Source organism: Haemaphysalis longicornis, unplaced genomic scaffold, assembly GCF_048455015.1.
Source record: "Haemaphysalis longicornis isolate Haplotype H1 unplaced genomic scaffold, Haemaphysalis longicornis Haplotype H1 scaffold_9, whole genome shotgun sequence".
NCBI lineage: Eukaryota > Metazoa > Arthropoda > Arachnida > Ixodida > Ixodidae > Haemaphysalis > Haemaphysalis longicornis.
In genome coordinates this window covers 120,133,162-120,156,184 of record NW_027526460.1, presented here as the reverse complement: position 1 = coordinate 120,156,184, position 23,023 = coordinate 120,133,162, and the positions used below count along the sequence as shown (strand labels likewise).

At 47.1% G+C, this 23,023-nt stretch overlaps 1 long non-coding RNA gene across 1 annotated transcript in view; it reads right to left on the bottom strand.

Moving 5' to 3' along the window:
• Positions 1 to 10,354: 10,354 nt before the first annotated feature.
• The window catches only part of LOC144151536 (uncharacterized), a 69,994-nt gene continuing 57,325 nt past the window's right edge, over positions 10,355 to 23,023 (bottom strand). The window contains exon 4 of the long non-coding RNA XR_013318892.1: positions 10,355 to 10,613. This is a non-coding gene — a long non-coding RNA (uncharacterized LOC144151536). The remainder of the gene's footprint in view (positions 10,614 to 23,023) is intronic.

The following is a 23,023-nucleotide window of genomic DNA, read 5'->3' as shown; positions in this document are numbered from 1 at the left end:
CTTGAGTGACACGGGAACTCACGTCATTCTTTCAAGATATGACATCAGTTGCACCAACAGTCAGAACCCGGCAAACTGTCGTAATACCTTGAAAGATTGATGTCAGTTGACGTGTCAGCCAACCGAAATGCCGGACAGGCCGTTTTTTTATGTCCTTAGATCAGAATCTGCCCTTTGCGTCGGTAGTCTGAACATAGCATAACACGGATTTGGATTGTTAGGTATTCGTTAGGCAAAGCCCCGCATGTGCGACTCTAATGCCATAAGCGGGGGCTTGTTGCCGTTTTTGACAAAATACAATACCGCCCGTGTTCTTCGATTACGTGCCATCCAGCACATGATTGATACTGATGATGATGATTTAGGGCTTTATGGCGCAAAGCCGACGAGGGCAAAGAGCGCCATGACAATGGCGGGATGCTATGAGACGATATTAAAACGAAATCTGTAAAAAAATCCAGTACATTAAAATTAAACTACGGAAGTTGGTGTATAAGGCCATAATTAAAAGTAAGAAATATTGGTACGCAAGGTGTTAAAAACCCCGAAATTCCGACATTGTTTTGTTGTGGAACATGAGCCAAGTGAGATCATGGGGAATATGTTATGTACTTTAAGAAGTCAACATCGGCAAGGTAATTAAAGACTCTTCTGTGAGAAAACATGGGCCTATCTGCAAAAAAATAATGAAGGGTGCAAGGGTACGCAATGAGTGTATATTTCTTGAAAGTGACGTTTTCTCTTTATGTTGCAAATATCGCATTCAATAAGCATACGAAGAACTGAGAGCTGCCCCCCAACACCGATGACAGTGTGACTTGTTTACGTCTGTTAAAAGGTATGAGTGTGTGATGTGTGTGTGGCCAATTCTCAATCTGCATAAGGCTACCTCCACAAATCTGTCATGTTTTTCAGCAGGGGGCTTTTCTATTTTGGGTTTAATGACATGTAGTTTATTCTCTGCTTCTCTGTCCCATTGTTGCTGCCAGTGGTCCCGCAGCTTTCTTTTTACAAAATGATTCATACTTTTGAGGTGCTAGACATACCGAGCACTTAGGCATTAAGCCTTGGCCGGTGCGCAGTGCGCGCTAAAACCTTGCGGCCTGACTTCCCCTTTATAGTGTTAGCGAGAGCAAGGGTAAATCGGTCTATTATGCCTCCAGCTGGGTGCGGAAAAGTGTGATATTTCTTTTGCCCAGTCAGGCATCGTGTTCGTCTAAAGAGCAGCAACATGTCGTTCCACATTTAATACTAGAGAGGGCGCTGTTTTGATTCATCTTGGGTGCTATTAGAAATGGCGCGATATTAAGCGAAACTCGGGAGACACGAGCTCTGGCGACGCCGACGTAACATAGTGGTATTATTTAGAAGCTGAGTTCAAATGATTTAAAATGCGATTCAGGCTATTTGCTGAATATTGAAGTGAAGTACCCATTCTAGAGAAGCCCGTTTCACTGAGGCGCAGCCAGGGCGTGGCGGCATTTTTCGGTAAACTCTCTCGTTAACCTCTTGCAGTGGTGACTACGGGGAGGCAAGCAATTGGTTGATTGCATATGGGGTCGCGTCGGATCGCGCCGACGCTTTACAAGTGATGAGGCACGCCGTAGTGGAGGACTTCGGATTAATTTTGACCACACGTGGATCTCTTACGTGCCCCAAAATCTCGAACACAGGCGTTCTTACTTTTGGCCTCCATCAGAAAAGTGGCTGCCGGGGTGGGGGGGTGTGGCACGGAGGGTGCAAGCAAACAAAATCACGTTATTTTACTTTGCTTTTATTTTATTAATCTGTATTTCACTTCAGAGTTCGTTTATTTTTATTTCATGCGTGCATTTGGGCCTTTTGTTTGAATATTTTTGTCCTAAGAAGCAGCTTGTACCCTCGGTGGCAGACAATGCAAAAAAATTGGTAGCCATCCCGCCCCAGAAAAGTGGATGTCCAGCAAAGCTGTTGTAAGAACTACAAATGGTGATGGAGAAGGGTTTGAACTGTGTCTCGTCGTCTCGGCGTGGCTCTCGGTTGCGCTTGGCTAGTGTCACCAGATAAGGGTACGGAGTACCTGCACTCTTTTCTCCTATTGATCCGCGCCGCTTCCATGATCATTCGTCAGTTCATATTACATGACGTTTGTTTACACTGTGACGGTTATCGGGTGCGCCTATTTGTTGTTTATGAGCTGCAGTGGTAAACTGTGGTACGATTACCTTGTCCTCCCGTCTGTGTTGCTGCGCGCGACTGACGTCGCGCGATCATAAATAACGCATCTAACAGCATTTTAGTAGAAGTGTGTCCGAAGATGCCGTTTTGCGGAACGTTTGGTAGTGTTGCTAACAATCGAATCGGTCAAAATTAACAGTCAGGACATATGTAAGACAATCTCCTAACACTGGTGAATGGCCGCCCCTGGTGACTTGCGTGCCTTGGTGGCGATATTCTAATACCTTATCTACTGACACTACGCTTGTGTTGTCTGGCTGGAAATGCTGGGTCCTGCGTAGCCCGAAGGGTGTGCTCGTCGGCCTGGGAAAGAATTGCTCAATTTATTTACACCTGGCTTGCCTATGCCTCAAAAAAGATTTGCAAACATAATATGTACCAGAAACATACGGCGGGGGGGGGGGGGGGGGGGGGGGGGGGGAGGGAGGGCGGCGGAGGTCCTATTATTGAGGGGTGCCTTATCATGCGTATCGCGGTCTGAGCGTTTGTCTTGTGGTTTTCTCAAACAAATTCTGAGCTCGGATCTGTATGCTTGGGTAGCCTGACGCATGCCCTAGGCGTCTTCGGTCTTGGCGCCGTGGCGTGTATGCCCACAGTTATGAAACCGTTCCAGGTGGAGGTATACAGCTTTGATGTAAAACGTGATAATGGCCGCATAGCAAAGAAATAATGTGGGTTAGGGAAGCTCGCAGTATCCGAATAATTGCTGCTCAGTATTCCGTTATTGAAACCCCTCTTCCGCTTTTTGATAACAAATATTCTAGGGGCACTTCAGTGTGCTTCCGTGCATTGAGTGAAGTCTGGTGACACTTAATAACTGCTTCTAGAGTCTTACATAGTACTTGCGTCTTATTTCTCGCTTTCATTTATTCGTGTTTTGGCACGAATTTCTTCCTCCGGATTCTTTTCGTGTATGCTGTGCTTTTGTCAGTTTCTTCTCTTTCAGTTCTTCGTGAACTAAGTAACAGAGAACAGTGGCACGCCGAACAGCCTTGCTAGAATAGATGTGCCACGGTTACTGTTCACCTGTCCTATTCAAGTGCCACCACGTTGAGGTGTCACGCGGATCACACTATTATACAGGTTTTACTTTTCCAGTTAACAGTTTTGTGTATTTGGAGAATCGGGCACATGAGCTGCTCAAAGCAAGGAATTGCGGGCAAATCGCCCAAGTGGGTATATGCTACGCAGAAAATGAGTAGCCCCAACGACATCTACTTTTCAAATTTGTTGGGTTTATTATGCTTTGCTCTTCACCACTGTTGTTCGACGAAGCCCTCTGCAGTCGTTGGTTTTTTATTGAGTCCAACCCCTCAATCCCCTCTTTTCCTTACGCCTTTTTGCGGTCCCGCTTACACTACTCATGGCGTCACGCTGTTACTTTAGGTCTCAACTTTCCGCTACACTCGCTTTTCATTCTCTGCGTCCTGCAGACGAAGACGACGCTGGAGAAAACTCACTGAAATGAGTAAAGATCGCCTCCTGTACCAGATACGACCCATTAATTGTATGCTATCCTGCCAGTAATATTTCAACGTGAAGAATTCGGCGCACAGCGCATTAGGCAGAACTATCTGCCACGCTGACAATAAATGGTCATGTAACGCCTGATCAGAAATAGTTTAGGGAGGAGAAAATAACTGAAGCGCACGTTTCGTCTGCACAAGGTAGTCACATGGTAGACCCTCCAGATTCCATGCCCGGCGAACCACCCAAAAAAGGTGAGGTCAGGGAAAAATGCCTGCAGTCTGCAGTTATCGAATTGCGCACATACCTGCTGACCGTCGACTGGTGGCCGTCGTTGATGCGGCCGTTACCAATGTTTTTGTGAGACCTACGCGTCGCGCAAGACCGCAGCGCACAAAAACGCTTTTGGGTGGTCATGGAGCCAAAGTCACCTCGAAGTAGTCGCAAACGTGCGTCGGTCAGCATGTTACTGAACATGCAATGCACAGTATTTTTTGAGAGACAAACACGAGCTCGAAATTCCTTCTAGGCTAAAGAAAATGCTATTTCTTTCTACAAATGCGCCTACTGCGGTGTCCGTGAACAATGAACCAGACCACAGCAGCCGCTATCATGAACGTCACGAGTTCAACACAGCCGTGCAATATCCATTCGGAGTTTTTTGCGAGTTCCCGCGCCAAAGACACCCAGTCTAGTCATGGGCTTGGCATAGTGACCGTAGCGCTACTCAACTATGGGGTCGAATTCCCTGGCTGGGTAACGTCGCAGCCAGGAAGTCAGTTTCATTTGATGCTCCACCAACCAATTTTAGCAATAAACAATGAACGAACGAAGTCCCCAAGCCACCGTCAATCAATGCTATGGCTGTAGTCCGGGGTGTGGTAGGTCAGAAGGAAGAGTTCACTCTCGTCTGAACCAATGAGAGCGACACGCGCCATGATTATTCCAATGCAGTCGTCTTCGTACGCAGTAAAACACTTTGTATTTCAGATGACACTATTTTAACGCCTATAACTCACTCATCAATGTTCAAACAAGCTCATGACACGGTTAACTGGCGCTCTTTCTAGTACTAAGCCTGACGTAAGCACGTAAACAAAGCCAGCCAAGTTTGATAGAGTCGGGTAAGGTCGCGTTCCCTTCCTTGCAAGGGACGTTTCCGCTTGCTTTGTCTGGGCTTGTGCAAAACCTGCACTGGTGCTGCCCTCAAACATCGAAGAAACACAAGTTTGTGGAAGAAAAGAGCACTGAGAAAATAGTAGCCACCCCGCTCCACTTTTACATGAGAAGCTGGAGCCAGGCTGGTGTTTCAAAATAAACATCTGTTCTAAGGACGGTCGCACGTGTACGCCACAAGCAGGAGGGAGACCCAGGAGCTCCGCGCCAGCACCAGTTTATTCCAAGATTAGTTCTAGCAAACTCCTCGCGCTCCCCTTTCACGCGCCCTGCCCGCGATGGCGATGTAGCTGCGGATGCCACGCGACTTTGGAGGTTGACCGTACATCTTCCTTCGAAATAAACGAGGCAGGGAGGTTCGAGCCGTATATTTCTTCGGTCGAGGGAGGTTCAGGCCGTGTACGTCTTCGGTCGAATTACACAGCGTCCACAGCGGCTATGCCTATGCGATGAATCTTGTCACCTTGTTACGCTTTCTTCCCCAATGGTTCTATCTTGTAGTGCAGATGCTTGTGCTTCATGGGTTGACCGATTCTGAGCTTGAGGGATAGTTGCAAGGTGTGTTCGATTCCTGCGCACAGCTCCCTCTTTTTGTCGACGGTGTACGATCGGGGCTCGGTTGCAGCCTGTACCACAGTACCCTTTTTCTTAAGGTCAACGATCCAGACGTCTTCTCTGTTTAAAATGTCGGGCAGATTCCGCGTGCCGTCTCGTCGCTTTTCGCCGGGGTTCCTTGTCCTCTTGCTGGAACTTTTGGAGAGCGCGAAAGTCTGGCAGCTCAGGAACCAGCAGTTTGGGCGCGATGGGAAGCTTAGCACGCAAGGGCCGTCCCATCAGTAGCTGGGCCGGGCTGTAGCCGTTTTGAAGCGGTGTCGTCCTGTAAGTCAGAAGTGTGGCGTAAACGTCACTTGTCTTCGAAGTCGATGCCTTAATGATTTTCACGGCTGATTCTGCCCTTCCATTACCCTGGGGGTAGTGAGGACTTGAAGTGAAGTGTTGAAATCCGTGCTCACGAGCAAAGGTGGCGAATTATGACGTTAAAACCGTGGAGAACTGACGTCCATTGTCTATGACAACAACTTCGTGTATCCCATGGCGAGCGATGATTAACTTGCAGTGGGTTATCACCGTCGCTGCCGATAGCAGATCAAGACGTGCGATCTCCGGATATCTGGAGTAATAATCTGTAATGATCAGCCACCACTTGTTATGTTGGAAGTGAAGGTTCACTGCTATCCGCTTCCATGGCCTTTCTGAAAATTGTGTAGGTTTGAGCGGCATTTTCCTGTTGAGCCTGTTTCAGCGCATTTAGGACAACGCTTAACGGCTTCTTCGATGTCCCGTGAAATTCCGTGCCACCATACTGTCTCTCTTGTTTCTTCCAACGTCTTCGTGATTCTGAAATATCTCTCATGCAGTAGCCGCAGGATAGCTGGTCGGCATAAATAAGCAACTATTACTCTGGTCCCATACCAAAGAATGTCACCTTCATGAAACAGCTCGTGACGGAACTGGAAGAACTGCTTGGCCTCCGGACACAGGTCTCTTCTAGGTGGACATTGTTTGTTGCAAAACCTCCTTAGTTGTATGCACAAACTGTCTTCTTGTTGACTGTCCTTCAGGCATTGCAGGTATGGCACTTTGATGGGCACGCTTGATGTCACAAAACGTACGAAGATGACGACTTCTTCTGCTAGATCCCAGGGATCTGTAGCCGTGAGTGGTGCTCGTGGCAGTGCGTCTGCAGCCAAAAGTTCTTTCTCTACCACATAGGCTATGTCATAGCACTAGCGCATCATGCGAATCCACAGACGCTGCAGCCTTGGCGTGAGACCATCCAATGCTTCGGAGGTGAATATTGGAACGAGCGGCTTGTGGTCGCTTTCCAAACGGAACTGCTTACCGACGAGGCAGTCGGAGAACTTCTTGTAAGCCGAGACGAGCGCTAGAACTTTTGTCTCGATCTGCGCGTAGCGTCTTTCTTTGTCCGTCCATAGGCGAAAAGGGTATGCAATGACTGCATATTTTCCTTTAGCCTGTCGCTGACGAAGAACGGGTCCAAGTCCAAATGAAGAAGTATCCGCTGTTACGACTGTTTCCTCGACAGGGTCATAGACAGCGAGGACTGGACTTGTAAGAACTTCTTCCACTTATCGAAAGCAGTTTGTTGACATGAATTCCAGGAAAACTTTTGTTTTTTGGGCAGGAGAGAAGTGAGAGGCTGTAACACCTCCGCCAAGTTGGGAACAAACCGAGCTAGGTATGTTGCCATGCCTAGTACTCTTTCAACTCTGCCCTGATCGTCGGGGATTGCATCTCTGTAATAGGCTTGATTTTGGCCTCATCCGGTCGGATGCCTCCCTGGCCGATTTTGTGCCCAAAGGAGATTAGCTCTCGGACGTTGAACACGCACTTGGCCCCATCGAGCGTCGCTTGGGCGAGGCGTCGTAGAACTGTCCGAAGGGCCTCGTTGTGCTCCTCTGTGGTAGCTCCCCAAACGAGAATGTCATCCATGTGACAAAAGACCCGTGGTATTCCATCCAAGATTGTGTTCATCTTCCTCGGAAATATCTCCGGGGCTGAGGCAATGCGAAGAGGGAGGCGATCTAAGTGAAACCTTCCATATGGTGCGATGAAAGTCGTTAGCTTCCTGCTTGATTCGGCGAGCTTATCTGCCAGAATCCTGAATTGGCATCGAGCTTTGAAAAATTTCTTGCTCCAGAGAGAAGTCCTATAGTATAATCAACAGAAGGAATCGAGTGCCATTCCCTTAGCGCAAACATGTTTAGCTCTGTGAAGTCCACACACGTATGGCTCCTGTGGACTTCACCACGGGCACCATTGGAGCGCACCACTGTGTTGGCTCGTCCACTCGAGAAAGGACGCCTGTTTGTTCAATCCGTTCCAGTACCTGTCTGGTCCTCTCGTTTACGGGAAAACGACATGCTCTGGGACTGCAGCAACGATGACGACAGCGTGACTTGCAAGAACGACGGCACAAACGTTGCCACTAGGCAATACACCTCCGTTTTCGAACTTCAAACACGTCCACCATTACGTCTTTGTTCTCTTTCGTGGCATTACAATATTGTAAAGAGGTAAATTTAAATTCGGGTCCACTGAAAATCGTATAAATACGATATACTTCGCCGAATGTTGGGTTACAGACCCTACCTCAATAGGTTATACAATAGGTACCGCTTTCCGACGCTCATGGCTCGCGCTGTCATTTTCGTTACGCGTTTTAGGTCATACTATCATACCGCTCCACGGTGTATAGGACGAGATAGGTGAGTAGTGCGGACAAGGTCTCTTTAAAGCGTTTTCTGGCCATATACGCCGTATATTATATTCGGAATTTTGCACACAAACGTTTTGCCGAACTTATAGCCTACCAAACATATTCGTGGATTCCACGAACAGTGCCATTACCAGAAGCAACAAATTAAGCCAAAGCCCTGCCCCCGCAAATTTGACAGACTGCTGTGCAACAAACAGAATAGCCCATGTCACTCAGAAAAACGAAGCGGTTTACCACCTGCCGCATAAAAAAAGATGCACCAATGAAAGTAAACCGGGTAGAAATCGTAGGAACTCGTTCGTTCGACTTGTTCGCTCCAGCGTAAAACACCACAGAAACACTGCATACAAGCGATGCAATCTTTGAACATTTGCTCGTCACCAATAGAAAGCATGCTATAGAGTTGCTCATGAAAAACCTTGGCGCAGCTTACACTAGCTGCGCCAAGCTGGCGCAGCTTATACTAGCTTCTCCGTGACTAGCAGGTCCGGATTATTTTGTCCGCAGCCTTTCATATCTCTCTCAAAGTAAAATGCGTTAGCGAGCGCTAGAAACCGCGGCAACGGGATTCGCGAACTCGCCGTCTGTAGTGCCCCACTTTAGACGCGGACGCACGTCAACTGCCGAGAAGAAGAGCACGCAAGAGACGACGCCATGAACGCTGGCCAGTGTGCACTCAAAGGCTAAGATGGCGGACTCTTCACGCGGCGCTCTTCACGCGCCGCGCGGCGCGCTCTTCACGCGGCGAAGGCTCACGTATACGCTAAGTATTTTTGCTTGAAATTTTATTGCAAGCTCCTCACGCGGTGCAATCCCACGCGCAAGCCTGAAGTATGCGATGCACTCCTCACAAGGCGACGCGCACTTATCTGGGTGCAGTTTTCTCATAACACTCCATGGCGGAATTAAAGCCTTAAACAGCTCTGGCGTTAAAATAGACTATATGCAGTCACACGTGAAAACGCAGGGAGCAGTTTCCCACATCATTTTTGTGGCTCCTCGTGCATTTTTGAAAGACGACAGTCTTTCTTGGGCTACTTAAACTGGAATGTTTTGGTCTGTCTCTCTGCATGTCTGTGTGTCACTCGATTTAGCCAGCCTGCCAAAAGGAAAGATTATCTGTGCAATAATGTATATCTACCAGCCTCAGTCCGGTGTTAATGTTAATACTTGTCAACATTGTTGAACAAGAACAAGACATTACGCGATTATAATGCCGAAAATCAATGTATTAGTGATATTTGCAGTTTTTCTTGATAAAAATATTTACGAATGCTGGGTTTTCGCGATAGAAAATAAAATACTACATGAACTGCAGAAAACGGTCGCCTGCTGTTGCCCGCGCTACCTAGCAGAATCCTAGAAAAATCGAACGGGAACAGCAGTTAAGGGCTCCACGAGATAGGCTCTGCGTTCCGATGGAACGCTCGTGGAGTGGAGCCCCGAGGTTCTATAAACGGTAAAGTCGGGTGCCATGATTCACGCGCGTCTCCGCAGTATGGCAGCGCTGGCATCGAGGCACCCGAAAGGAGCTGTGGAACGTGGTAAATTTCAATTGTCTGGGCCAACCCCTAGCATGTTGTCTTGGTAGGAACGAGCCGGGAGAGGAACTGCATGAGTAGTGAGCGGGAAAGCGAAGGAATGCATTTACTTGCCAGGGGGCCAGTCGGGGATTGTCTTACGTCGACATTTGCAACAAGAGGAGGAGATACGCGGCCAATTTTTTTCGCCTGCCTTCTCCAGTACGGCCAACAGCCCGGTTATATTTAGGGGAACATCTAAATCCCTTTGTCATCGGGACGTGCCAATTGGTTTCTTAAAGCACGATTGATTTGAAATACCCACTCGTAGTGTCAAATTCGGAAGCAGATCCCAATGCACAGCACTCCAGATTTATTTGCACAACTTTTGGAGAACATTGACATGTTCTCTTCTGCTTTTTCTATTGTGGTTAAGTGACGCGATATCACATGCATACGCGAAACACGTGCTTGCAACGGAGAACTAAGGATCCAAATATTCCTGCTAGTTCACGAACGAATAGCCCCAACACCATACAAACATCTTTTCCAAAACTTTTCTTGATGACTGGTTTATTTCAGCGTCATAATTTCACAGACATTTTTATCAAGAATTGTCTCAAGAATCAAGAATCAAATTTATCAAGAATCAAGAAGAGATTGAAGTGAGCCTATCCTCAGGAAGTCACAAGCGTTCTACTTTGATCGCCCGTGAATTAAAAAAAAGCAAACTCAAAAGGTCAATCACCTTCGTATTGTAAGCTTAAGACAGACTACTAGACCAGAAGAACCGGAAGACGGGCCACAATGACAAGCCTACTAGCAGAGCAAATGGCTAGAGGCCACTGCACACCACAAGACCTTGGCAACAATATGGGTAAGGGCCTCTCCCATATTTCACAAGCCTGCAGTCGTCCCGACCAGGTCTGCATCTGCAACGACAAACAAAAATTAAAACGTTTGATGCCCGAACGTATGCCAACTCTCATTTACACGTTACGTCGATAAAAGAGAGTTTTAGCTGACCGTTTTTGACGGTCCGGTCCGCTCCCAACGGCCCACTCAGCACAACTGGAGCGTCATCAGCAGAAAGGCGTTTAGCTAACCGATAACCGCACATCCCTCGACGGGGAATCATTCGCGTTACTGGTTGTGCCCTGTGCGTGTGTTAACCAAAACTTCACCCAAAAGGAAATATATGAATTTAAATTTTGGTCACTAAAAACAAACAAAATACGTTGTTTATAGCCTATTTTCACCTTTTTTACATAGTCTCTGAGACAACCTAATGGTCCTAAATAATTTAAAAGAAGCCGTTCAACTTTTTTATAGCCAAGAAAGAGCCGTCTTTCTGGGAGATGCGCAGAAGCAGGCTCGCGCTTCGGTCAAAATTTTCACTTCCGTTCAAAACCTCGTTGAGATATGTGCACCTTTATATATTTTGTTTATTTCCGATTTCGTACAGACATACATTGTCCAGGATGAGAGGGCTAAAGGCAACAAGCTGCCTGACTGGGTCCCTGACACTCAAAGTACATTGCACAGAAGCAATAAAATGACCAGTTCACTTGCAAGAAAAGCAACACAAGCACGATAATTCAAGCGTTACGAGGCAAGCTAGCAGTTCATTATACAATAAATTACAACAAATAACCAGGCAGTAAAACAATGACGCATGCAGATGTGTTTTACAGAATGTTTAGCAGATAATTATAACATTTCCAATGTTTTATACATAAGGCATACAAGTTTAACAACACACACACACGCATTTATTAGAAGAAAAAGAAAAGTTACAAGATCACATAAGTGAACCGTATATTTGTTACCGGAAGACGCTCCACGGTCCGCTTCTTTTAAATTAATTATGAGCGAGTGATAACAAGTACATTTTGACGTTACTTTTACATTTGTAATCAGAACGGCAATTTTTAACCCAATCGAATATACCAGGATGTGCATTTAGAAAATCGGGTATCAAGTAGGCTAGTGTCTGTGTTCCATAGTTTGTTCGAATGGCTGGTGTCCTAAAACGGCTGTGTCCTAAATCATACTGGGTGTTTGCTACAATTAATGATTAAAAACTGGTAGCTTGACTCAATATAGCCTCATTTCGTATATGCATGGCAAGTTAAGGTGAAAAAGCTGACTAACTGTAAGCAGGTTATGTTTGTAGAAAAATGGCGCTGTGTGATCCATTCGTTGTAGGTTTTCTATGCAGCGTACAGCTCGCTTTTGTAAAACCAGTAGTCTTTCTAAATTGTACTTAGTTGTAGTACCCCATATTAATAAACAGTAATGGATATGTCACTGAACTAAAGAGTAGTACAGTTGTATATTAAGCCAGTTTGGCCCTAAATTTTTTATTATGTACAGAACTGCGATTGATCTCGATACGCTTGCGTGGATCTTGTTCACATGGGGTGTCCAGCCTAAGTTTTCATTTAAGAGAACGCCAATAAACTTGTATGTACATACTTGCTCAATCGCATTATTCTGAAATTTAATGTTGACATAATTGTCTGGTTTGCTTCGGCTCTTGAAACCAACATATTTAGTTTTGCCTACATTTAATAGGAGCTCTTTAAATCCAACCACCTTGATAACTGCACCAACCATTCATTAGCGGCCGCTTCAAGAGTACCGAGATTATCACTTGAAAAAAAATAAGCTGGTATCATCAGGATATAGTATTGCCTAAGGAGTTTCCGGTATGAAAACAAGATCATTTATATAAATGATAAAAAATAACGGTCCCAAGATTGAACCCTGTGGTACCCCATATGTTATCTGTTGTAGTTGAGACTTGTGCCCATCTAGACAACAGTATTGTAATCTGTCAGTTAGGTAGCTACGTATCAAGTCTAGGGTCAAACCTTGGATTCGGTAGTAGGGAAGCTTGCGAAACAATACATCCTGTTTAATAGAATCGAATACCTTCCTAAAATCGAGGAAAAGCCCTATAGTGTACTACTTTGAGTCAATATTTGAGCATGTCTTATCTTTTATTCGCAATAGTGCAATTTCCGTCGACCTTTTTTCCCTGAATCCGAATTGTTCTGTTACAAGTAATTGTTGGCCGTCCAGAAACTTTGTAAGTCGTGTTTTCAGGGCATAATACAGAACTATAGAAAATAGAGGAAGTACAGATATTGGTCTAAAATTATTTATGTTAGCAAGAGAACCACCGTTATGTAAAACGACAACTCTCGCAATTTTCATTTTGTCTGGAAAAATACCTGTAGTTAATAATGCATTATTACAGATATGCTGTAAGGGAGCACATAAGAGATCAGCAACAGCTATAACTGGTACAGCTTTCATGTCATCATCTCTAGCAGCCCAATTTTTGTTCAATGATTTAATGAACGATAATATTTCAAGCAAAGTCAATGGGGTAAGAAAGATAGAACCGACTGGCTGTGTCAAAAGGTGCTGTTCTAGTTCTTTTCCTGGTCCATGTGATAGGGGCGTGCGCCAGAACTCAAGAAATATGAATTAAACTTATCTGCTACTAACTCACCACTGTATTCAGTACCTTCAAAAGTAAGTGTACTGGAGATTTTTTCGTTAGGCTTCCTGATAAGTGAATGCAATAAGCCCAGATTTTTTTTTATTGTTAGATATAGTAGCAAACTTCTTGGTATGATAAGTAATTCTTGCTTTCCTAAGTTCAGAGTTTAATTTATTTATGAATTTTTTGTATTGCCTAAATAAAGCTAGATCTTTAACCTGAATAAACTTGTGATATAATTTATCACAAGCTTTGATTTTCTTGTATAGCGCTTGCGCAACCCACGATTTCCTGGATTTTTGTACCTCTTTACAAGTCGCAATGGAAATGCAATGTCATAGCACTGCTTCACTTTACACAAAAATATATTGTACGATTGATTTGGGTTAGCTTCGCTGTAAACGTGATCCTAGGTTACACTTTCTATTAAGACACAAAAACAATGAATGGCATCCTCGCTGTAGTTTTTACAAGGGACTACAGTGTCGTAGCCCTTTCTGGTCTGCTTCTTAACTTGAGAAAAGAAAAACAATACTGGTAGATGATCGCTTAGATCAAAGGCCATGATTCCTGAAAAAATTGAGTTATTCTCGAAGTTTGTGACACATAGATCAATTAGGGTGACACTATTTGGAGTAATCGTTGTAGGTGAGCAAATGACATTTGAACACGAAAAAGATTGAATTAGATGCAAAAATTGTTGACATTGAGTACTAGGCGTTAGAACATCTATATTGAAGTCGCCAACAAGAACAATTTGTAGGTTTACAAGGACACATACTCGAGAATAGTGCTGACATCCTCAACAAATTCCTTAACGTCGCCAGACGGAGGGCGATAGACTGAAGCGATAAGTACTGCGCCACATTTAATAGTCATGGACTCAAAGTGAACGCTAACATAAGAGAATTCAGACAACACTTCATAAGAAATACCACCCTTAACATAAATTGAAGACCCACCACCCTTAGGATTATTTCTATAAACCCCTTCCGACTTATATCCTTGTAGTTTGACAGTGTAAGGGTTGCAGGCGCCAGCGACGCTGCAAAGTCGAAAGCGTGGGAATCGGCGGTTCCCTGAAGGGCGCCTGAAGGGCTTTATGGCAGCCAGCCTGTCAACAGCAGGCGGCCTTTGGATCATGCCGCCTGCGTGGAGACGAATTGTCTTGAGCCTCAGCTAGTCTGTGGCGTTGTTTTGAACGGCGTGTTGCCAAGCACAGTACGAGCGTGGGAAATCGTGGGTCGGATTCTCGATGCGCTTTCCGCGGACGTCCTCAGGGTCGCTTAGGGGGCCGCCTGCGCGCGCGTTTAGCCGGAGGGACGGTTGTAAAACAAAGTGGCCCGATGCGCTTCTGATAACGGGGAGCAAGGGGCTGTCAACCGTGCTGTGACGGCGGCCGATTGGGGTGGTGGTTGGGTCTTTGTTGGCCCGCGCGCACACTAAGGAGGTGCGAAGATGTTTCGTTTGGAATGCGACGCCGCGGGGTCCGCGCGACCCATATGGGTTCTGCCGAGGATCGCCTGTCAATGGCGGGGAGCCTCGAGGGCGCGCTGCGTTCGTTAAGAGAAACGGATACGGGTCACCCCGCGTTTGGGTTGTCGGTCCAACTTTGGGCAAGGCGTTATACGCGTAAAGTGCAGGCGTGGGAACGGGCAACGCAAGTCGCAGGTGTAAAAGCATGCCCCGGGCGCTTGCACGTGTTTCCCTGGGTGTCTGAGTGTTTGCTTATTTGCTTGGTTTACTTTTGATCTCTTCCTTGTTTTCTGGTGAGAGAGAGTGACCAGCGTTTGAGGGTTACGGAGGGGTGTTGCCCCCCGCGGTTTAGGCCCGGATTCGGTGATACATCCAATCAGGTCGCCGGTAGATACTGATTGGCCTGTGTATCGGGGGTGGAGCCTAAGTAAGCCATCAAAACCACGACACACGAGGTCTCGGGCTTGAATCCTCAGGGTTTAATGTGCTATGCACGGCCGGCGTCTTGCCGGGCTAGCCAGGTCAGGCTAGGGTGGATCTCACCACTTGGGTAGTCTTAGGTCAGGGTCCGTCGCTGACGGGGGTGCCGCGGGCACAAAGTCTTAGCTGACCTAGGAACCCACTTTATTTCTTACTGTCTACTTCAGTCTGTAAATATCCTGTATATGTCTTCCGTGTAAATATACAGTTTGAAAAACCCTCCATCAACCATCGTCGTCGTGTCATCAGTGGCGTCACCATCAGGCACCAACGCAGATCACCATCATCATCAACAACAACGAAAGAACCATACATCATTTACTGACAGCATCATGTTTATTTAAAAACCAAGTCTCTGTGAAAGACAGGAAATGAAACGAGTGAGATAGCGAATTTAAAGCAGTTTCATAATCAAACACTTTGTTTTTCAAACTTCTTGCATTAACGTGGAATATTGACATATTGTTACTGGCATTTAAACGGCGATTGTGTACAGCAGAGTTAAATGACGTACAGTCATAGTACGTTGCTTTGTGGGCATCGAACATTAAAAAAAAATATCAAAAGAACACCGAGGGCTCAGCGAATCTTGTCAAGATCCGCCTCACATTCAATTTGAACCACGCGTGCGCCAGTTGCCTTGCGCACAAACAACTTCCCTTCCTTCTGCCATGCAAACTGATAATGCTTTTCTTGGGCCTTCGACTTCATCATCCAGAGCAGAGCTTTATTGTGTGACGTCAGATTGTCGAGGAAATATACTGCTGTGTTTGCCGCCCTTAGTTCTGCCTTCTTTGTCATCCACTCGTTCCTTGTTACGCGTGACGCAAAGCGAACCAGCACAGCCGGTGCCTTATCCGGTTTGGGGGGTAGCCTGTGTAGGCCTTCAACGTCAGACGGGGTCAGTTCAGCAAGATCAATGTCAGCTGCAATTTTGTTTAGTTTTTCTAGTAGATTCTCGTTTTCTGTTGGAGGTAGCCCATGAATTTCTATATTCTGCTGTCGGCTGTACTGCTCTAGTCGATTCAACTGCAGCTTCAACTCATGAACCTCCTGGCTATCGTTGCGTGACTCAATTTTTTCAACCTTTGTTTTAAGGCGGTAATATCAGATGACTGCTATTTGAGGCCTGCAAGCACCGCGTCATATTGGTCTAACAAATGCTGAACCGAGTGCTCTACTTTGTCAACTGTTTTTTTCATTAGCTGATTGATTGTCCGGTTTAACGCGCCGACGCAATGCAGGCGATGAGGCGCGCCGTAGTGGAGGGCTCCAGATTAATTTGGACCACCTGGGGATCTTTAACGGGCGCCGAAATCTCGTACACACGGGCGTTTTTGCTTTTCGGCTCCATCAGACAAGCGGCCGCCGCGGCCGGGAATCGAGCCCGCGACCTCGTGCTCAACAGCGCAACGCCTTAGCCACTGAGCCACCGCGGCGGGTCTTTCATTAGCTTTAAAGCATCCACGTTGCTTTGAATTTCAGGGATCTGTGCCAGCTTGGCGTTGATTTCAGCAAGAATTTTTTCAAAGGCCGTTCCTGCCCTGGTTTTAAGTGCGAATGCACTTTATAAGCGACCCCAAACCATCCACCACCGGCGGCGGCGGCGGCGTCGGCGGCGTCCGCAGTGCTCCTCTATATTTAAAAAAAATTCTCCCGCATTTCCCCGAGGGGGAGAATGTGAAAGTGCGAATGCACGGTTGTCGGCCCGCTTGCGGGGTTGCGCTCGGCCCCCGCAGCCCACCGCCTCGCCGCCTTCTCTTCCATCGGGTTTGTAGTATCACGTGTACACCACGCAGTTATCAAGCCGCTATAACGCCGCTGAGTCGCCAACGCACGCCGCTGACGACGTAGTTTGAATGCGTTAAAGATATAAGACGCGTTACTCACACTGATATCAGCGTGGCGTCCGTGGCTTAGTCGGTAGCGCGTCGCGCTGCGGCCGCAAAGTCCTCGGATCGAAACCTGGCGCCGGATGCTGTTTCTTTTTTAAATATAGAGGAGCACTGCGGACGCCGCCGACGCCGCCGCCGCCGCCGGCGGTGGATGGTTTGGGGTCACTTTATAAGCGACCCCAAACCATCCACCGCCGGCGGCGGCGGCGGCGTCGGCGGCGTCCGCAGTGCTCCTCTATATTTCAAAAAGAAACAGCATCCGGCGCCAGGTTTCGATCCGAGGACTCTGCGGCCGCAGCGCGACGCTCTACCGACCAAGCCACGGACGCGACGGTGATATCAGTGTTAGACGCGCCTTATATCTTTAACGCATTCAAACTACGTCGTCAGCGGCGTGCGTTGGCGACTCAGCGGCGTTATAGCGGCTTGATAACTGCGTGGTGTACACGTGATACTACAAACCCGATGGAAGAGATGGAAGAGAAGGCGGCGAGGCGGTGGGCTGCGGGGGCCGAGCGCAAGCGCCGCAAGCGGGCCGAAAACCGTGCATTCGCACTTTCACATTCTCCCCCTCGGGGAAATGCGGGGGAAATTTTTTTGCTTTACTGCAATGAGCGCCTCGAGCTGCCATGATACTGCATGTTTTGCACTTCCAAGTTTTTCTGGCCTCATCATCACTGGATTTCAAGGGTGATTTGTTCACGCCTGAACATGTATCGATGTGGTATCCATAACTGCATTCACAGCATGTTGGGTATAGACCATTAACAGGAAGCGGCTCATTGCAAGCGAGACACGTATCCGACTCGGACATTTGGAAAAAGGGTACAACAATTGCAGAGCAGCTCGCATAAGAAACACTTCCAGACAGACAATATAACCCTAAGAAAAACACTTTGGTGTTTTGGTGAAGGTGCTTTGGAGGTGCTTTGGTGGTTTCGTCATCCTTGTTCTTACTAAAGGCCCGAAGTTCGCAGTAGCGCGCTCACCTAGCTGGGGGCAGTCATGTTGGAATTCCGCGAGATAGCGAAGCTGTCGCAACGGTCTCCTCAGCGAGAGAGAGAGAGGGAGAGAGAATAACTTTATTTCTGACGAGGCTTAGTCCTAGCGAGTGTCCCCTCAGGTGAGGGAGGCGCGCCAGGTAATCCTGAGCCCTGGAGCCATGTCAGCGGAGCGGGGTCTCATTCCGGTAACGCCGGTTGGGCCGAGAGCACGCCACGCATGCGTAATGACACCCACGCTTGCTACCGGAGCGGAGCGAGCCGCCAGAAACGGTCAGGTAAAAATCTCTAGTACTTGGGATTTATACACGAAATCATTTTAAGCTTGTTTTTAGGAGTTAGATGCAAGAGTAGATCCCCCAGCGTGTCCAGAAACAAACCTCGTAGCATGGACTCAACTAACGATAATAGCAGCGCACCCTCTCCAATCGCCACTCCTGCGGCGTCGAGATGGTTACACCTCTACTGCGCCCCTTCGCCGCACGCAATTCTTGCGACGTCACGTGTGCCTTAAGCGGGGGACACATGGGCGGAGAGGGACGCGTCTGTGCACGCGATTCCCCGTTCCGGTAGCCGGAACGGCCCCCGCCTGGCACCCAAAACCGGCTCTCCGCATGCGTCACAGTTCCTTCTCGCCACACACCGCATGTCTGTAGTTCAGGCGCGTTTCACAGATGCGCCGCATTGTTTTCGAGCAACACCGGCGAGCCGTGTTTGGATGGGGTATAACGAAGTCTACGGACAGAGGAAATAATAAACTAAATATAAAACAGGAAATCGTTAACATGTGTCTATTTTGTTGTTGACGTCACGCACTGCGTAGGGCAGGTTATCTGAGTTGCGTTGCGGCTGTAAAAGTCTCCTCTAGTCAACAGTCATCGTTTTACAAAGTACCGTGGTGCTGTATCTTTTGTGGTCACCTATGCACCCATCAACACCACTTGTTGCGGCTTCTTTGAGAGTGCTGCATTTGTTACACGTCAACATGTTTTTCTAGCTGTCGCGATGGCACAGTGGATAAGACGTTGTGCTGCTGAGTCCAAGGACGCGGGTTTTCTCGCGACCACAGTGGCTGTTTCTCTGGGGGAAACGAAAAGCAAAAATTGAAGCCGTTCCACTCAACGTGAAAGCTGTCGGAAATGCAGAGCAGTGATTGGCCATTATGGGCTGCAGGGCCGTTATCTGCTGACTTGCTCACTGCTACCACCCATCACGGTTTCGCCGCCCTGCCTCGCTTCTCTGTTGATGAATGGAACTGAAGTGTGTCCAATTCAATTCAAATTTCTTGCCTCCGGAGAACACGCGCACCCCTTGCCTGAAACAGCTCCAGAGGGAGTTATGTTCTTTTTGTGCTTGCGTTACACCACACACGTGCCGGCACGGTCGGAGGAGAAGGAAAACTTTTATTCGTATCAAATAAGAGCGGTCGGTGCCATACCACACAGTTTGAAACACGCTTTTTCTTGCCCTGCTGTTTCTTTCGCTACTGTCGTAAAAACCAACCCAAACGAGCATACCGCACTAAAAGAACGCGGGCGCTGCCAGTTGGTTACGTATGTCAGTTACGTATTAGTTACCTATGTTACGCCTCAAACGTACCTACAGTTTTCTTTGCTCTGAACAACGTGGAGATGTATGACAAGCGCCAGTGGTTTGCAAAGTTCGAGCGGTTATGACTATAGAAAGCGCTTGGCTTTCGAAGCCTTTGTGGGACGCCGCTACGACGGTACGCCAGGCTCTACTTGGGTCCGCTTTCTTACTGTGGCACCCGATTTCGTCAGTAGAGCGTTACGTGTTACAGCGAGCTACGACAAGGCGAGCCACTAAAGTTCTCGGCACCTAGAACCTCACGTTGTGTCACGTTAAAGTTTCCGGGGACGGGGGGAGTCAAATTAATTTTCGCAACTCGGAGCCCAGGTGTACCTTCGGTTTGTTAGACCCCAAATTACCCAATAAATAAAGTAAACAATCAACACGCTCTTTTGGTAGCTGCGATTTCTACCAGGTGGAAATAAGTAGCGATACAGTCAATTTACTCTACGCTGCTGAACCATTACTTTGAGAAATATACAATCCCCAGCTTTCTCGCTCAAAATTTCGAATTATCAGAAACCAAGTGAAACTACTGCAAGAAAGTGATATTTTGCATGGAGCAGAGACTCGACTTGACATGAAAACCCTGCAAGTTTCCAGAATTTTAAATACTTCTTGCCTTACTCGCTGTCAAAGGTTATAACACGTACATTTCAATGCGATAGTTTCCTTGGTTCTGAAACGTGGAAGAGTTAAGCGCAGACCTTCAAACACCGCACAATGCACGCTGTCGCCCTCAGTATTAGCAAGGCCAAAATTCTTTAAATTAGTCTAAATACCTGCAGAGTTATTAGTTTTGCAAGAATTGCGATGAGCCGAAAACCTGCACATGAGGTAGCAAATGTACGAGCCTGTCAGCATAATACTTGAGCGTGTGGCTTAGTGAGAGACATGCAACATTTTTCATAAAATTTAAGCTGCACAAACAAGGAGACGACGATTCTAGCACGTATGCAATGCTAATTTCGACAAAAAATTTCCCCGAATTTCCCCGAGGGGAAGAATGTGAAAGTGCGAATGCAGGAGTTGAATTTGCGCGGTTCGGTAATGTTCGCGAAAGAGAGATCACACACACACACACACACACAACTACAAAGAAAGAAAGATGCATTTATTCACAGACACCTATTTGTGTTGTCGTTGTACTTGATTGCTAGAGCGGATCTCAGCTTTGAAATTTCGTGTCAGTACTCCTTTAAGCGGGTGCATTAGCCCTTCTCACGCCCGATTCTTGGCCAATCGCCCTAAGTGGGTATGTGCTAAAGAAATTAGGAACTCTTCTTGGCCAATCGCCCTAAGTGGGTATGTGGTGCGGACGGACGGACGGCGGTGGACGCGTGATTCAGATTACTTGGCCAATCGCCCTAAGTGGGTATGTGCTAAAGAAATTACGAACTCTTCTTGGCCAATCGCCCTAAGTGGGTATGTGGTGCGGACGGACGGACGGCGGTGGACGCGTGATTCAGATTACTTGGCCAATCGCCCTAAGTGGGTATGTGCTAAAGAAATTAGGAACTCTTCTTGGCCAATCGCCCTAAGTGGGTATGTGGTGCGGACGGACGGACGGCGGTGGACGCGTGATTCAGGGTCGCTTAAGAAGTGCAGTCGCACTTAAAATGTGCATTGAATTCACTGATTACATATTACGGAAACCGGGGACAGTCTGGTGAGTGTGCACCGTACCGCATACACGCCGGCCGCGCTCTTTTCACGCTTACACGTAAACCATAGAACATGTCCAAAGAAAAATCCGTACCGTCGGTTCCTACAAATAAATAGCAACATTCCTGATATAAATAAAACACACACCTCCTTCCTTAAAAACACATTATCGCGCGTGAAATACATATTTGAAGACCATGAAGTGAACGCCTTCAAGAAAGGCGTCTAATTGGGAGTTCCCGCAGCATTACAGGTGTGAAGTTGTTTAACCTCATAATACGAATGCATAGAAATGCTTTTTAAATAATGTTTTAATTCTAACTTGAATTAGGAATGCTCTGAACAAGACGCAAACTTTAAAAGGTCCGTAATTAGATGGTCGTCATAACTTTATTATCAAACGTTTCCACGGTAAAATGAAAGCCGCTCAGGCCAAGATAGGGTGCAGTGGAATGTAGGGGGTGGGTTAAGATTAATAAGTTATTAATTTTTTTTTGCTTTGTGTGAATATTTTGGAACAATTGTTGATATCACACCATACAGTGGTATGGGACACAACGAAGAGGTGACGTTTATATTCGCGACCCCTTGTTTGTGTTCCCCACCTGGCGGCTGCCGCGAGCATCGGCCTAATGAGGTCCGGATGCAAACTTCTTTGTTGCACACCGTGCTTGTTTATCGTCGTAACGGCATAGTTCTTGTAATACCGCCGAAACAAGACCCAAAGACGAAAAAACGGATTTGTAACCACTTTTTATGCGCCCCCTTCTGTGTGTCGGTATGATTGAAGTTCAGCAGTGCAAACTTTTACCGCTTCCCGCGATGAACAGACGGCGCGCCTCGCAAAGCGTTGTGGACATTGAACGTACGGATTGGAAAAAAGGTGACGCCCACCAGGCACGTTTGCTCAAAGCACTTCGCACAAGACGGCTACCACCTTCCAGGTCAGCAGCCACTTCATTTTATTATAATGACACCGCATTGTATGCTCGCTGCGTAATTTCTGGTGGCGCGCTTCTCCGTGTGTTCTGCTCGAACTTGTACCTGCACTTTTTAGATATCTGTAAGGTGCTAAAGGTTAGATGCTAGTTATATCAAAATGGATTTGTGAAATGAAGCCTTGGTTTCGGTTACCTTGAAAGCATCGTTTATTCCTGCGTGCTTAAGCGGGCCTCAAATGCGCATCTCCGCGGACAGTCCGCGGGCTGCTCGACGTACTTTACGCTCACGTCGGTGAATGGCAGGACTCCTGCAAGCTTAGACTGTTTTCCGCAGCAAGAGCACGACCTTCGGCGCACGCTTTGTCGCCTTTTTGTTTACTTTTATCGCACTGGAGGCCAAGTTTAGTCGTTTCCCACAAGCAAATTGTGCATGTTCGAATCGCCTGCAGTCATCTGCGTGCCTGTTAACGAACATGTGCGACGTTGTGCATATTAATTAGGGAACCTCACGGACTCCTGCAAATCAATATAGTCAAGGAAGGGTCTCAAAGAGGAGAATTTCAAAATTGCGAGAAGAAAACGTGCAGACAACCTAATGTGCAGTCGGGATGTCGAGCAATTTAAAACACAGGCCGGTTGAATAGAACCCAACCTCATCCCCAGCAACCCAACGCCATAGGCATCACGCAACGGCGTAAGACGTCCGCGTAATAAGTTTATCTACCACACCCAAGCTGCAGCTGTCATCGTTGACATTAGAAGCCACATATTCTGGCAATA